Consider the following 13,562-nt stretch of genomic DNA (forward strand, 5'->3'; position numbering starts at 1 on the left):
TTGCTGCTTCTTAATGATGCAGCCAAGCATCAAACGAGTCAAAGAGCCGAAAAGACTTCTGAACTCGGGCATTTTCTCACCTGAAACCCGTTCTTATGAAAATGGAAATGAAATTAAACGCAGACCTCGTCGGCACTGGCAGGTGAATTTTATGAAATTAAGCAAAAACTAAATGGGTATATAGGTCAAGAAGAAAGGATAGGAAAAAGGGGGTTTCCCATTAACACAAGCGACAGTTTCCCTTGTCACAGGGACTCGGCTTAATTGAAATGGCTACATTTAGGAAATGATTACTGGAAATAAAAATGTAACGAAATTCCAAATTAAGCAGAAAAACCACACTGATAAAGTTAGCATTACAAGGACAGCAGAGTCTTAAAAGTAAATATAAATATGAATGCATATATCATGCGGCTTTTATATAAATATTGATAAACATAATCACCTAATTGCTTGGCCATAAAGGACAGATGAGGAATTGTCTTTTTTTTAGCTAACAAAATATTCCACAGTGATGACTTTCTGACTATGGCAAAAAGATAAGCCTTGCACCCAAAGATATATGTACAAACGTATATAAGATTAGATTAATCTTATCTAATCTAATTTTACACAAGACCGACTGGCAAAGACAGTCGCCCCACAAACCAGTTGAAAATAATACTTGACCAGCTGAACTGGTTCCTATTTATGCCAAAAAAACACAATCTAATACATAATAAAAATTTCTGATTAATTAGACGGCTGTACAGGTGAAGCCTCCCATTTCAGCCGTGACACCAATCCATGCCACAATCAACTGTCTAATCTAGGCGGCTCCGACTAACAACCAACAGTCTCTGATAATTAATAACAAAAGAGGAAGAAATTCTGGCTTCTTGCCTTTTGTGCCTGCGATTCTAGGCCAAAGAGTTTTTCCAGCCAAAACCAAAACAAAAACCGGCAAAACGCACGCAGCCAGACAGGCCAACCAGCCAACCAACCAGGCTAAAAGAGTGGGAGTTGAAGAGGTGGCTTAAGTGCTGCCATGGCAAAGCCAGAGCAAAAACAAAGCAGACCATTCAAGGGTTTTTCTCGCACAGAAATACACAAATATACAAAAGCCAAACACGGGCACAGCTGCTAGCGGAGCAGAAGGCGACTATAAAAATCAAATGAAATTTATTGATTTTTCTTTGCAAAAGTGCCTAAAAAAAACGGGGAGAGTCGGCAAAGACAAGGAAATGGCCAATAAAAAGTAATTTGCAAACAAAACCTCACATTTCTTCCGCACACAACTTTTTAAACCCTCTTCAAGTACGACGAAGCCAATTTTATCTAGCCCTCTAAAAACTATACTCCCACTTCGATTGTAATAAATTTAAATAACTATAGGAATATGAAATTAAAAAAATTTAAGCATTTGCAAAATACTAAACAAAAAAATAAAATGTCGGTTTAAAAATGAAAAATAATATTTATTCCATGTCAGGTTTTTAAGCCGCAAAAGCTGCCCAATGAAATATATTATTTTCATTTGAAAAACCTAAATATAAATATAAATAATATTTTCCGGCGTGTAACAACTATCTCAGATGGAATGCATATTTATGTTTCGTTTTGTTTTTGTTTTTAGCCCGCAGACAAAGTCGAAAGCCCGTTGAAAAGTTGAAAATGAGGAAGTGAGTTTACAGGGGACCAATACTAACACTAAGACAAGAGCAAGAACAAGAACAAGAACTGAAAGAAGAAGAAGAAGAGGTGGCGAAAGAAGCGGGGAAGCATTGTAAAATGTCGGCCCAAGCTAACGGTGCACGAGCACCAAGGCAACAAACAAACAAACAACACTGCAAACATGAATGTTTTGTTTGATATGCTGTCAGGCGGGAAAGAGATGGCGCCAGGGGGCGGAAAAGGGAGAGGACGAGGACTGAAGGGAGAGCGACAGGTGCAAGGTGAGTGGGAAAGGGACGGCATGCTGCCGGGTCGCGTGTTTACAAGCTCTTCTCCGTTAGTTCTAAAAAAAAATAAACTTACCCGCCTTTCGCTCTCCGCTTTGCTCCTTGATTCTGCTGTCAAAAATTCCCAAGTTCCAGTTCAGTTGGCGAGTTTCACAAAAAAATTATACCCAGCGGCTGTTTTTTGTATGCTTTGATTTTTACTCAGTTGCTTTTTGAGCTATTTCGATCAGCATGCTTTAATTTGTGTATGAATTTTTCACACTATTAATTTGTAATTTCTGCTTATTTTTGCCATTTGCATATATGACTTCACACATTGAAAGAAACTTCACAGCTGACTGTGATTTGTGTTGTTGTTGTTGTTATTTCGTTATTTCATTATTTCACACACACACAGCCAGACAGGCACGCACACGCACACACCTCTGCGTAGGTGTGAAGAGTGGAAGAGGAAGAGAAATGCAACGGATTCACAATTCACCTTAGCACGCGCGCTCTCCCACTCGCACTAACGAACAGACCGCAACCTGCTGATTTGACGGTCAAAAATCGACTGAGTATTTTCCATTGGAGTTTTAGCCGGCAACAGTGGCTCGCAACATGTTCGCAGCACCAGGTTCGATGTTCGAGTTGCAAGTGGGTTGGTTGGCGGGGGTTGTTGTGTGGGTCACTTCGCTCCTTCTGATAAACACTCGCTGATAAGCGCAGACACACACACACAGCAAGACTCTTTGTTGTTGCCCCAGACATTGTTGTTCTCAGCCTGTGAATGACAAATGAGCCCGTATACGCCAAATGGAATGGATATGGAATTTGAAATGGAATTGCAAGAGCGGTCCACCCTCGTGGGTTATTAGGCGCGGGGGTGGAGGAGACTGACGGAGACTGTCATGTCGCAAAGACGGGATAAGATTTTCCCGGAAGGTCCTCACTCTTCATCCTGGGAATGCCCAATAAATCTGTTTAAATTCAAGCAATCCAAATAAAACACAAAAATATCAAGCTATGTTAACTAAACTGAAAACTAACTAATACTAAAACTAACTATTATAAATGAATATATTCAGAATGTGTATGTTTAAAAAGCGCTTCTAACTATGCAATCTTGACACAATATAGCTTAAATAATACTCCACTGTCCTAGCATTTAACCAAATTTATATTTACACTAACATTTTTGTATGAGTGACTAGCCATTAATTAGTTGTATTAACTTTCTTTAGCCTTTAGTGGGCTGCGCTGCTCATCACTGTTGCAACATGGAACTCGTTCGCGACTTTTAAGCCGGCTGGCAACTGCAACTCGAACGTGTTGGCCACTGCACTTGTCGTTGGCCATCTTCAAATCGGCTTTCACGTGGCTCATTTGCATATTGAAGTTGTTTGCCTTGTTTTTGCTGTGGGTGGGGATGGAATGATGAGGACGGTTTTGCCGCAGGAAAGTAACCATATTTTTGTGGAAATTTAATAAAGACTAATATTAATTAACTTTATATAATTGACATTTTTTAGAAGTTGACGACAGAATCTATTTGCGTTTGGCTACCAACATTCATTGCATTTGACATAGCAATTGTGATGTGTAAAGAACGGACCACGAAATTGACAATTTGCAACACCGACGGAAACTGTTTTTCAATTGCTTCGCTTTGGCACCACCCCCTCTATTTTCCGCATTTTCCGCCCGCAGTTCGTTATGGACTTTTCATTGGTTTTGTTTGGCTCTTTCAATTGAAACATGGCCAAGTTTTGGGCCAGCATGGGTGGAGGATTGGGTGAATGCTGGGACGACACCAATCAACTTTTTCCTCTGCCCCGTATTTTTCATTAGTTTTTCTTATGCAGCGAAAAAGTTTTCTTGGCCTCAAAACGAGTCTCGAGTTTTTCGCTGCTTGTTGTCATATATTGATAGCTCAAGTTTCTGTTTGCACAACTGCATTTGGCCATAAACAATGCATCGCATTGCAAATATTGGCAATAAATGGATGAGCTAGTGTGATCATGTGCAGCTTGATATTAAATACTTTCACCATAAGGCTAATAAATAGTATCAATATAACAACATTTTCAAGGCTTACGGAAGTTCGATAAATTCTATTTAAAGTTAAAATATTTCATGACATTTCAATGATTATATTTTCACTGTTTGTTATTATAGGATTTGAATTTCTTTCGCTTATTTAGGTTAATTAAGTCTGCTATTTCAATTAATGAAGCAATCCCCTTTTGGGGTCGAAAACATTTTTAAAATGATGCTCGGTACCCAAATTGCTGGAAAATGCCAATTTCAATACAGCTGTGCCACCTGTGATTTTGATTTGATGGCTGCTTTCGTTGGCGCTGCCAATTTGCCGACCAATTGAAAATGCAATGCACGCCCCAGACAAAAACTCATTTGCAACACTTCACGCAACGCCGGCGATTTCGATTTAGCCAAGATCAAGGGCGATAATGCCCGCAGCAGCAACGGCAGCAGCAGCAGCAGCAGCAGCAGCAACAACAGCAGCAGATGCAACAACAACTGCTGCGGCAGCAACATTGGTTATATGTACCTTACATTGCGTGCAACAACGTGCTGCAGATATAAATAGCCAGCGGCAAGAGCAACCGGGCCCTTATCCATTTTGGCTGATCTTTACGCACAGGAGGCACCGGCAGTAACTGCTGCTGCTGCAACATCTGCAACACAAACACAAGCTGCAACAACAACATTCCTTTCGACATTTAATTAACGATCGCGATTGCAATCAAAGCAGCTCTCCCACACCCCGATTTCCCCGTTCCGCCGCGCCCGTTGTTTTGAATGGATCCTGGCCAGATTGCAGGTTTACTGGTGGCCAGTTAGTTAGTTAGCCGGGCTAAGCTGACAAATACTGTAATTAATTTTAATTGCAGCGATTGGCGCTCGCTTTCCGTCTCATTACAGACTGCACTGCTCCCTTTTTTTTCAGCTGGCGTTGATTTTCGCTATGATAAACCCACCGATTCCGCAGTATGCCCTGGTATTCCGCTCGCCATTCTTGGCTACGTGTTTTTACGCCTAATTGCTGGAAATGTCGCGTGGCAAATATTTTGTCGCCTTCACAAGGGCGCTCAATAAGCGAACAGCAGCAGCAGAAGGAAAAAAACGTATTTTAATAAATACACTGGGACTTGGAAGTACATAAAAATGTATATTTATTACAAGCAAATTCAAAACAAAAATCAAATAAATTGAGGCATACTACCAGTTATATTAAAAAACCTATTTAAAAGAAATTTTATTCTCGTTTACTTTCATAACCTGATTATTTGCCCACTGTAGTTGCTCTCTTGCATATTTTGCAAACACTTGCACTTTGGTTTAATGGAGTATGGCAAGTGCAAAATGGAAATAAAAATGTTCATTTCTCGGGTCCCCGGAGGCTCCCAGACGAATAATCATATAAAACACTTTTCGTTTGCAGTTCATTGAGTGAGCACAAATCCAATTAGATTTTGACTCGGCTTAGCTAGGCAGCCCCAACTCCCCCCGCCCCATCAAATTCACTGGAAAACACCCGAAAACACACACAAACACATACACACAAATGGAATGCCGAAAAATCGTTGCATACTTTGCAGCAAAAAATGTTCTCAAGTCAATTTGCCTGCCATAACTCTTGACTCAAGTTTTGTTTCCGTTCATTGGTGTGAGTGAGCGGAAGTTTTCATGTGTGCGAGTTGTGTACTTAGCTGGTGTTTGTGTTAGTTTAGAGAATTTAACTTGTGGGCCGCAGGTCGGTTCGCAATTGGTTTGACACACATAAATAGTTTATGCCGCATTGCTGATTATTGATTTTGCAACCAATTAAAATTCCAGCACAAACAGGACGGCCTGCAAAGCAATTTGATCCCTCTGGGAATTAAGCACAAGCTCACAAATAATCTAAGAGACTTAAAACGACATCAAAAGCTCTGGCTTAATTATTCAAACCGAAGCATGTTATGGTAAAAGTTAAACTATTAAGGTCTAATTTCATAAACGACTTTTAATGAAAGCCAAGTTCCTTGGCCATCGTACGATTTTATGTAATACATCAATCTGGCTCAATAAATAGGTTTTGTACACGCAGTTTGTAATTTATTAGTGCTAAATTAAGTATACATTTTAAACCTTCCCATGAGATTCAATTTCGCATTTGTATTCACTCTTCCATAATCAATTCAGTCCACATAGTGTCCTTATTTATCCCAGTTAATCATCCCATCAATAGTTGTGTTCATTGCATTTATGCTCAATTAAGCTGCTCAATTATGCCAACCAATCAGGCATTGAATGGATAAAAACATTTTAATTATTTTTAAAAACAATATTCATGGTAGGAATATGTGCAAACATGACGGGTAATTAATCAATATTAATAACCTGATCGCAGCCCTCCGCCGACAACTGAGATTAACGTAAACTGTCAAAGTCACGGAAATATTAAAAAAAAATCTATCCAAACCGGAAAAGTTTTTGCCCAGAACGCACAATTAAGAAGCCATAAACACATGGGCAAAAAGCCAGGAGTGTTGGTCTGGATCTGGAAAAAAACGTGGCGCTGGCAGCCAAAAGTTGAAAAGTGCAATTTGAAAAACAGTAAATATAAGTCGCGAATGGGGAAAACTAGTGGGGGCGGCAGGGACGAGGGGGTCGTCCCAACACGTAGTTGGCACAGAGTCACGAAGGTATTTTCGCATACGAGTTGCCTCGTATCCTGGCGCAGGATCTCTGCGTGTATGTAGATGAGCAGGCAGTGACATGACTTGGCAGCTATTCCTATTCGGATACGCCGTGCCCCTTCCGAAAACCGCCACCCTTCGCTGACAAATGGCTCTAGCAGCGGGGCGTGGCAGTACAGGTGTTTTGCGGTGGGTAAAAGGGTAGGCGAAAATGTTTGGGTAAATGGTAAGATGTATTCGGCCAAAGGTGCAGCTGAGAATGACGAAAATTTATGATGGTCCCCGACTCTGGGGCTGAGTTCTTTATTGAATTGCAAAGGGCTGAGGACGGGGCCCTGCGATTTGTTAGCAAGTTGAATTGAAATACCCAAGGGTTATCGTTAGGAAGGTGCTTGAAGTTTGGCCAAGTATATAGGGGCTTAAAACAGTTGGTCAAATGGGGTTCTTCGTGATGAGTTGCCCAACAAAGGTCGATAATTGGAGGTTAACTATAAGAAAGGGATTGATAAATGTGCTGGCAAGGTTGTCCTAATTACATACCATTTCCTATGGGTTGTGCTTAGTAAGTAATTAGCAGCCGTTAAGCGACTTAAAAGAACTTTAAAAAGAAAATGCAACAAGAAGTCCGAGTAGCTGGCCAAAAACAGGAGAAGGATTACAATTTAATTAGCTGGCTGAAAAGAAGATTAAAGATGGCTCATGGAATAGAGATATCCTCAAAAAAGGTATATATGCTTTCACCGGGTGGGCCATTTATTGGAGTTGTGAGAATGCTCTTAAAGCCCCTCCACTCACAGGCATCGGCTTATGCACACGTATACGCACAGGTGGACATATTCATCTGGCTGATGCAGGAGCAAGGACGAACAGACGCTTCAATGTCCTTGCCATGCCACCGCAATCATAATTAGTATCCTGTGAAGACATGTGTGTGTGATGCATGTTATACGCCACAACACCAACACTGTGGAGAGTAGTTAGCACAGTGCTGGCTAAAATATTAGGACTACATACTTAGTACTTTTTAATATACAAAATATATTGAAGATTTTAGACTTAATGAGCTATTCAACAAAAAATTGAAAACATTTTTAATCATCATTCTAACACATATTAAAAATTGGGAAATTAATATGAATTTCAATATCCAAACCTGTATGTTAGCCACGTTTGTGCTAAAATCCTGCAGACGGAAACCGGCGTTGTTAGCCAGTGATATATTGGCATTTAAGACGGGTCAGAACAACGACTGGGTGGCAGGCCATATCGCCGGCCTTAGCCAGAGCTTTAAAGGACAGTGAATGAATAATGCCAACCAATTTGCCCAGGTGACAGGTAACAAAAGGACGAACGGAGCGACGGACAGAGGAACGTCCTGCAGCCCAAGGACTTCATTAAACTGCAAAAATAGAATTAGAGCACATGGCAAAAGGCCGAGCTGCTTAATTACAGCTTAGACCTCAATTAAAAAGCCCCCAAAGGCAGAGCTCATCGTTCGGTACAGAGTGTTGGAAAAGCAAACCGAAGAAAAAGTAAACATTTCCACGTTGCCGGACAACAATCCACTTCGTAGTGCCACGGCTCCTTCATCCGATGACTGTAATAGTGGACAGAGAGGGTGAGTCGATGGTGATGACTATAAAACACTTTGGCTAATTTCCGCAAATTGTTACAGCCAAAACAAGCCACTAAGACGAAAAAGTAAGAGACAAATACCAGAAGGAAATAGAAATACAGAAAACAGTCGAAAATAAGACTCGTAAATCTGGAGTGGAAAATCTGTCCAAGGCATGAAGGAAAAGGATTACGTTTAAGAAATGATAATATTGGTGGACAGTTAAGATATCTTGAGTTGAAAAGCTTAATATCCCGTGGGGCAAGTTGTGTACACGGTAAAATCAGGCCCAACATCAAAGAGCAGTCTCAAGAACTTGGGAAATACCCAGTGGTGAGATCAAGAATCCTTGGTTATCGATCATGTTGGAAGCAACGTGGATTTATAGTTCTTGCCCCATTGCTCCGTGAATCAGCTGTTTCTTCTACGTCGTCGAGCTGCTCAGCCAAGAAAATGCCGAAGAGAAATGGCTAGTAATCCAATGAAAGCCGCCATGATTCGTCTTGAACTGCCCGAAATCCATTGACTTTCCAGGTCGACATCGATTGGGCGAGGTGATTGCATAAGCGTTCCCAGTAATGCCTTTATCGCTCTTCGCTTTACTTTAAATTTTGCACGCTCCTCGCTCGACGACGACGATATCCGCGGAATACGTGCACTTGCCTCTCAGGGGTTTCGACTTCGCTCGAGTGACGCTATAAATTTGCAGCGCCAAAGTGATAATGAAAGTGTTTCCTTCCGTTTTGGCCAAACAATGTGCCAAGAGAAGCGATGCCAGGCGGGCAAAAAGCCCTAAGGAGAAGGGTACAACAAAATACTTTAGTTAGGACCACTTAATAGATACCCTTCTTTTCGCGAGTGAAAAGTTTTTAATATGATTTTCCCTTTTTAATCGAATTATTTGAAGAAGATAATGTATAAACCATGGCACAGTTTATTTATCAATTATTGTAGCATACTTTCAAAAATCAGTTTTCAAATATATATAATTTACAAAAAAATCTTTCCTTAAAACACCGACCAATTTATCAACTTTACCCATTTGCGAGGAGCTGCATAAAACAAAAATCAGTCCGAGGGCAACATGGCGTATACGCAACTTGGTTACCTTAGTTTCCTTCCGCGCACTTTCTTTCCTTTCTTTCCTCCTTTGACCATCTATCTTTTTCTCTTTCTCTCCGCTGCGGTCCGTCGCCTTTCACTTGGCTTGTTTATTGTTTTCCGCTGAGCGAGAGAGAAATTCAATTTCGGCGGCAAACACAGGGCAACAAACAAACAAGCAAACAAACACAAACGCGCGGGTGAAGCAAATGAAACGTAGCAATTGCATCAATTGCATTGCTCGCAGTGTAAATCCAGCGATTTATGCCTCGGGAAATTTTCCCTTCCTTGAGCTTTTCTTTGTGCCACTTAAACATTTAATTGCGCATTTAAGCCCTTGCTCTGGACCATCGGTAAAAAAATGAAAAATAATTAAAGGCTCTGCCTTTTCCTTCGGAAAAGTCAAGGTTCAGCGAAAGAAAAACAAATGCCACGCAGTTTCCTGGTTGCTTTCCACTTTTGGTGGGAAAAGAAAAAGGCCAAAATGACCAACTGTCCTCGGGGAATTTTTTTTTTTCGGGGAAATGCGAGGAAAATTGGATGCAGTGGATCGGACTGAAACACTTTGCGCAAAATGGCTGCCAGCCAGTTTTAAGTTTTGTTTGCTCACTCCTGAACGCTTTCGAACCCCTTCCTCTTGGCAAATGTTGCTTTTGTTATTTGCGTGACATTTTTCCGTTCTGGAAAACTTGAGAGCTGGAGTGGGAAACGGGAAAGGAACGGAGTTGGCAGAGGGTCACCAAAATGGAACTGTTTGGAAACTATGACAAAAGATTTTAGTGGCAAAAGTTTGCAGCAACGTTAATTAATTTCGCGTTCGCCGGAGCCTGAATTTCGAGAACTGGAGAACTGGAGTTCAGAGTTCAAGTCGCTTGCCAAGCCAAAATTCATTTATATGGCATTAATGAGGTGCGCTAAGATGAAGGTTTGGCCAAATGGCCAGATGATTAAGTGTGCCCGGTTTGAGGAGGGGACAACTTAGGCATGCGTAGTTTAAAAAAAGGAAATAAGTAAAGCTTGTTACATATTTAAAACCAATTATAAATACTTAAAAATGAGAGTTTCTAGAAAGAATTATAAATTTACAGAAATTGTAATAAATTAAGAATTTTTCCAGCTACTCTTTCGTCTAAACTCCTGTAGAAGCTTAAGTCGCTGAGTGTGGATTATCTGCTGTTCTGATTTATCATAGAGAAGTTCTATCTATCTATGAACTGTGCATTTGACAAAATATTATTGATTAATTTAATATGAGAATTAGCTTTGCTTTGCACCGGATTTAAGAATAACGAGAACCAAATTTATTCCTCAAACGAAATAGACAGCAAACTAGTTAGGTTGTAACTTCCTAACGAAGCATGAAGTGTCAACATGAAGTGTAACTTAGTTTTGCTTGCTAGTTCTGCTCTCAAAAATGTAAATCTTGAATTTCAGATAAAGTCTTTCATTAGTTGGTCTCTTATTTACCGTTTGTGCAAAACGGAGGGTAAATACACAGATATCCAGTGAGCATACATCAGAGATCCAGAGGATGCCTAATATGCCATTCACCTCTTTTCTTTGCTCTGAAACCCCTTTATCAGTTGTCGAATGGAAAAACTAGGAACAGTTTAAACTTGAAAGGTTCGTTGGCAGTAAAGGAGGCAGAAGGAGTGAATTTCTGGAGATGGTCCAAAGTTCAGGACTTTAGAACAGTACTGGTTGCATCAATTAACATATCCGATTTGGAAATTATGGATTTTGTGACCAACATTCGAAATAAACCCAAAAATGGAAATGTTCATCAGTGCCAATACTAGACAGATTGGTAAGGAAACTCAATCTCAGCAAGGACACCCAGATGATTTTGATAAATGCCGAACTGATTGAAGGTAGTTGAAAAAATCCATTTCCAGGGAAAATATTAGAAATTCACATATCGGTCAACATTTTAGCCGAAAAGGGGTGGGATTCATGATTTATCAAATAAATGACCCTAAAATTTAAATTAAAGTACATGTACTAAGTAAGAAAGGAAATTCCCAGCTCAAGTTTGCATATCCCCAAATACAGTAATTAATTAGTTGAAGATATGCTCCCAAAATGAAACATCATCTTCACGATATTTAATCTGTGACTCGTTGCCCTGATTGCCACCGACTGGCTTTCGGGGTCGAAATGACCCACATTAGGAATGTGTAATTAAGAGCATCGCTGGCCAGCAAAATTCCCCCGCCCCCTGTATGCTAATGACCAAACGGAATTGTTGCTGTTGTGCTGGCGTTGTTGTTGTGGCTTCTTGATGTTGCTGCTCCTTGTTGTTGTTGCTGGCGGGGAATTCCTGAAAGCGATAAAAATGTTTCGCTTCGGCCGCCCACTGCCACGCCCCCCTCCCCCCGATGGCATGTTTAGTCAGCGGCTTATGCGACGTATGCGTAATGTTAAGGCTATGGCCAGTGGGAAAAGGGGGTGGACGATAGGGGGGGGTGGTGAGATTTAGCATGTACATACACATGTACACACGCACACACGATTGTCCAAAAGTCAAGGGGTCTCTCGTCTGCATGAATTGATTGACACGGGAATCGGTGGCATCGGTGGCATCAACGGCAACAAAATGTGTCTGCCAAACAACTTTATTTGTGAGAAGTGGCATTCATGAAATATTCATGCAGGCAAAAAAAACCCGGCTTACTGCGATGCCAATGCTGTCAGCCCGGAGGAGTTGCTCCCGCTCAGAATTTCAGTATATCCAGGCCAGAGCCTGGAGCAGACATCGAGGGGCATCAGGATTTATTGGGCTGCCAGGCGGAGTGGATGAAAATTGAAGAGTGCAGTGCAGTCGGCAATTGTTGCAATTCGATGACGGAATTGTTCAGAACGGCGGCCGAGTAGCGCGTAATCCATAAATCAGGTGAAATCAAGTATTCTAGGACTTTTAAAAAATTGTAATTTTAAGCTCATGATATCCATAATGCATAGGAGTATAGAATGTAGAATAATTTACATTCATCGAATGTTTTCATTTCAAAAGCAATGGTTTCCTTTCTAAAACATGTTATTCACTTCAAATGTATTTTTTTTATAAAAGGCCCTTTAGCACAGAAAATATCTGTTCGTACACTTCTTCCTCGTTTTTTACCATTTCTTTTTTTTTCATTTGAGTTTTTTATCCAGCTTCAAAACCAATTCAATCTCATCTGGCCTCTTTGCTGCACGACTAGCTCCTGGATTCGGACAAATCGTTTATTTGGTTAGCTTAAGAGTGACCCACATTTGACACAACTCAAGTTTTCCCCGCCGCTGAAATACACGGCGCATAGGTACACCCATATTTGTCCAAGTTGATAGTCCCAGCCACCAGATCTCGGCTCACAGCTCACCTCACGACCTTGTTGGTTAGCATTGGGAAAAAGCAGCAGCTGAATCCAGAAGAAAATCACACGCAGAAAAACTACATATTTTTAATTCATATGTAAAGAGTACAAAATTAAATGAAGTCCACCTAATTCCTAACATCATTTAGTAAGCTAAAAAGCGAATTAACACGCGCAACTTTAAATCAACGTAACTTTACTATAAAGTTGAAAACTAGTTGTAGAGCGCTTAAAAATCTTGAAAATTATTTCGAAAATGTGTGGTGCAAGTTCGAGACCCCATAACTAAGGATTTCGTGGTTTATGGTTCCAGTTGCAGCACTTTGACTTTGTTTTTCTGTGTGCAGAGGCAGGAGGCAAACTTTTAAGCGTCCATGCCGATGGCATTGGGAAAACAGCATCGATGTCGCCCGGCACCACACAAACTATAAATTGGCTTAAGCCCCGGACCAGCTCTGTCGACCAGTTTGGAGTGTGTTCCCATTCTCGAGCTCGAGTCCCCCCCAATGTGGGTTCCATATTGGGTGGAATCCGGAGGAGAAGGTGGATGGGGAGGGAAAGAAGGTGGCTACAACGTTTGACACTTTTGAACTTTGATGTACGGCACTCAATCTCTGACTTGGGATGCCGGCTCAAAAGTTTCTTTGTGGCCTGTCATGTCTCCCATTTGATTTGCAATGATTTTTGCTAATTTTCCATTGCATTCGCTTTGACAAGTTTTCAGCTTTTATCTGGCCAAGATTCCCACGACATCCGCAGCGAGTTAGGGGCATCATCATCGTCATCGGCATTCGAAAAAAATTTTACCCAATCTCGAGGGCGAACCTGTTTTTCATTTTCCCGCTCAACTTGTGGCTGCAAACAT

General features: G+C 40.9%; 1 protein-coding gene and 1 pseudogene across 2 annotated transcripts in view; both read right to left on the reverse strand.

Moving 5' to 3' along the window:
• The window catches only part of LOC6609480 (putative polypeptide N-acetylgalactosaminyltransferase 9), a 66,286-nt gene extending 63,797 nt beyond the window's left edge, over positions 1-2,489 (reverse strand). For both annotated transcript variants that reach the window (XM_032717099.1, XM_002034129.2), the window contains exon 1: positions 2,017-2,489. The gene's annotated coding sequence lies outside the window, so the exon portion shown is untranslated. The remainder of the gene's footprint in view (positions 1-2,016) is intronic.
• A 5,596-nt stretch (positions 2,490-8,085) lies between these two features.
• On the reverse strand, positions 8,086-8,726 carry LOC116800637 (annotated as a pseudogene).
• Positions 8,727-13,562: the final 4,836 nt, after the last annotated feature.

The sequence above is a fragment of the Drosophila sechellia genome, chromosome 2R (genome assembly GCF_004382195.2).
Source record: "Drosophila sechellia strain sech25 chromosome 2R, ASM438219v1, whole genome shotgun sequence".
Taxonomy (NCBI): domain Eukaryota; kingdom Metazoa; phylum Arthropoda; class Insecta; order Diptera; family Drosophilidae; genus Drosophila; species Drosophila sechellia.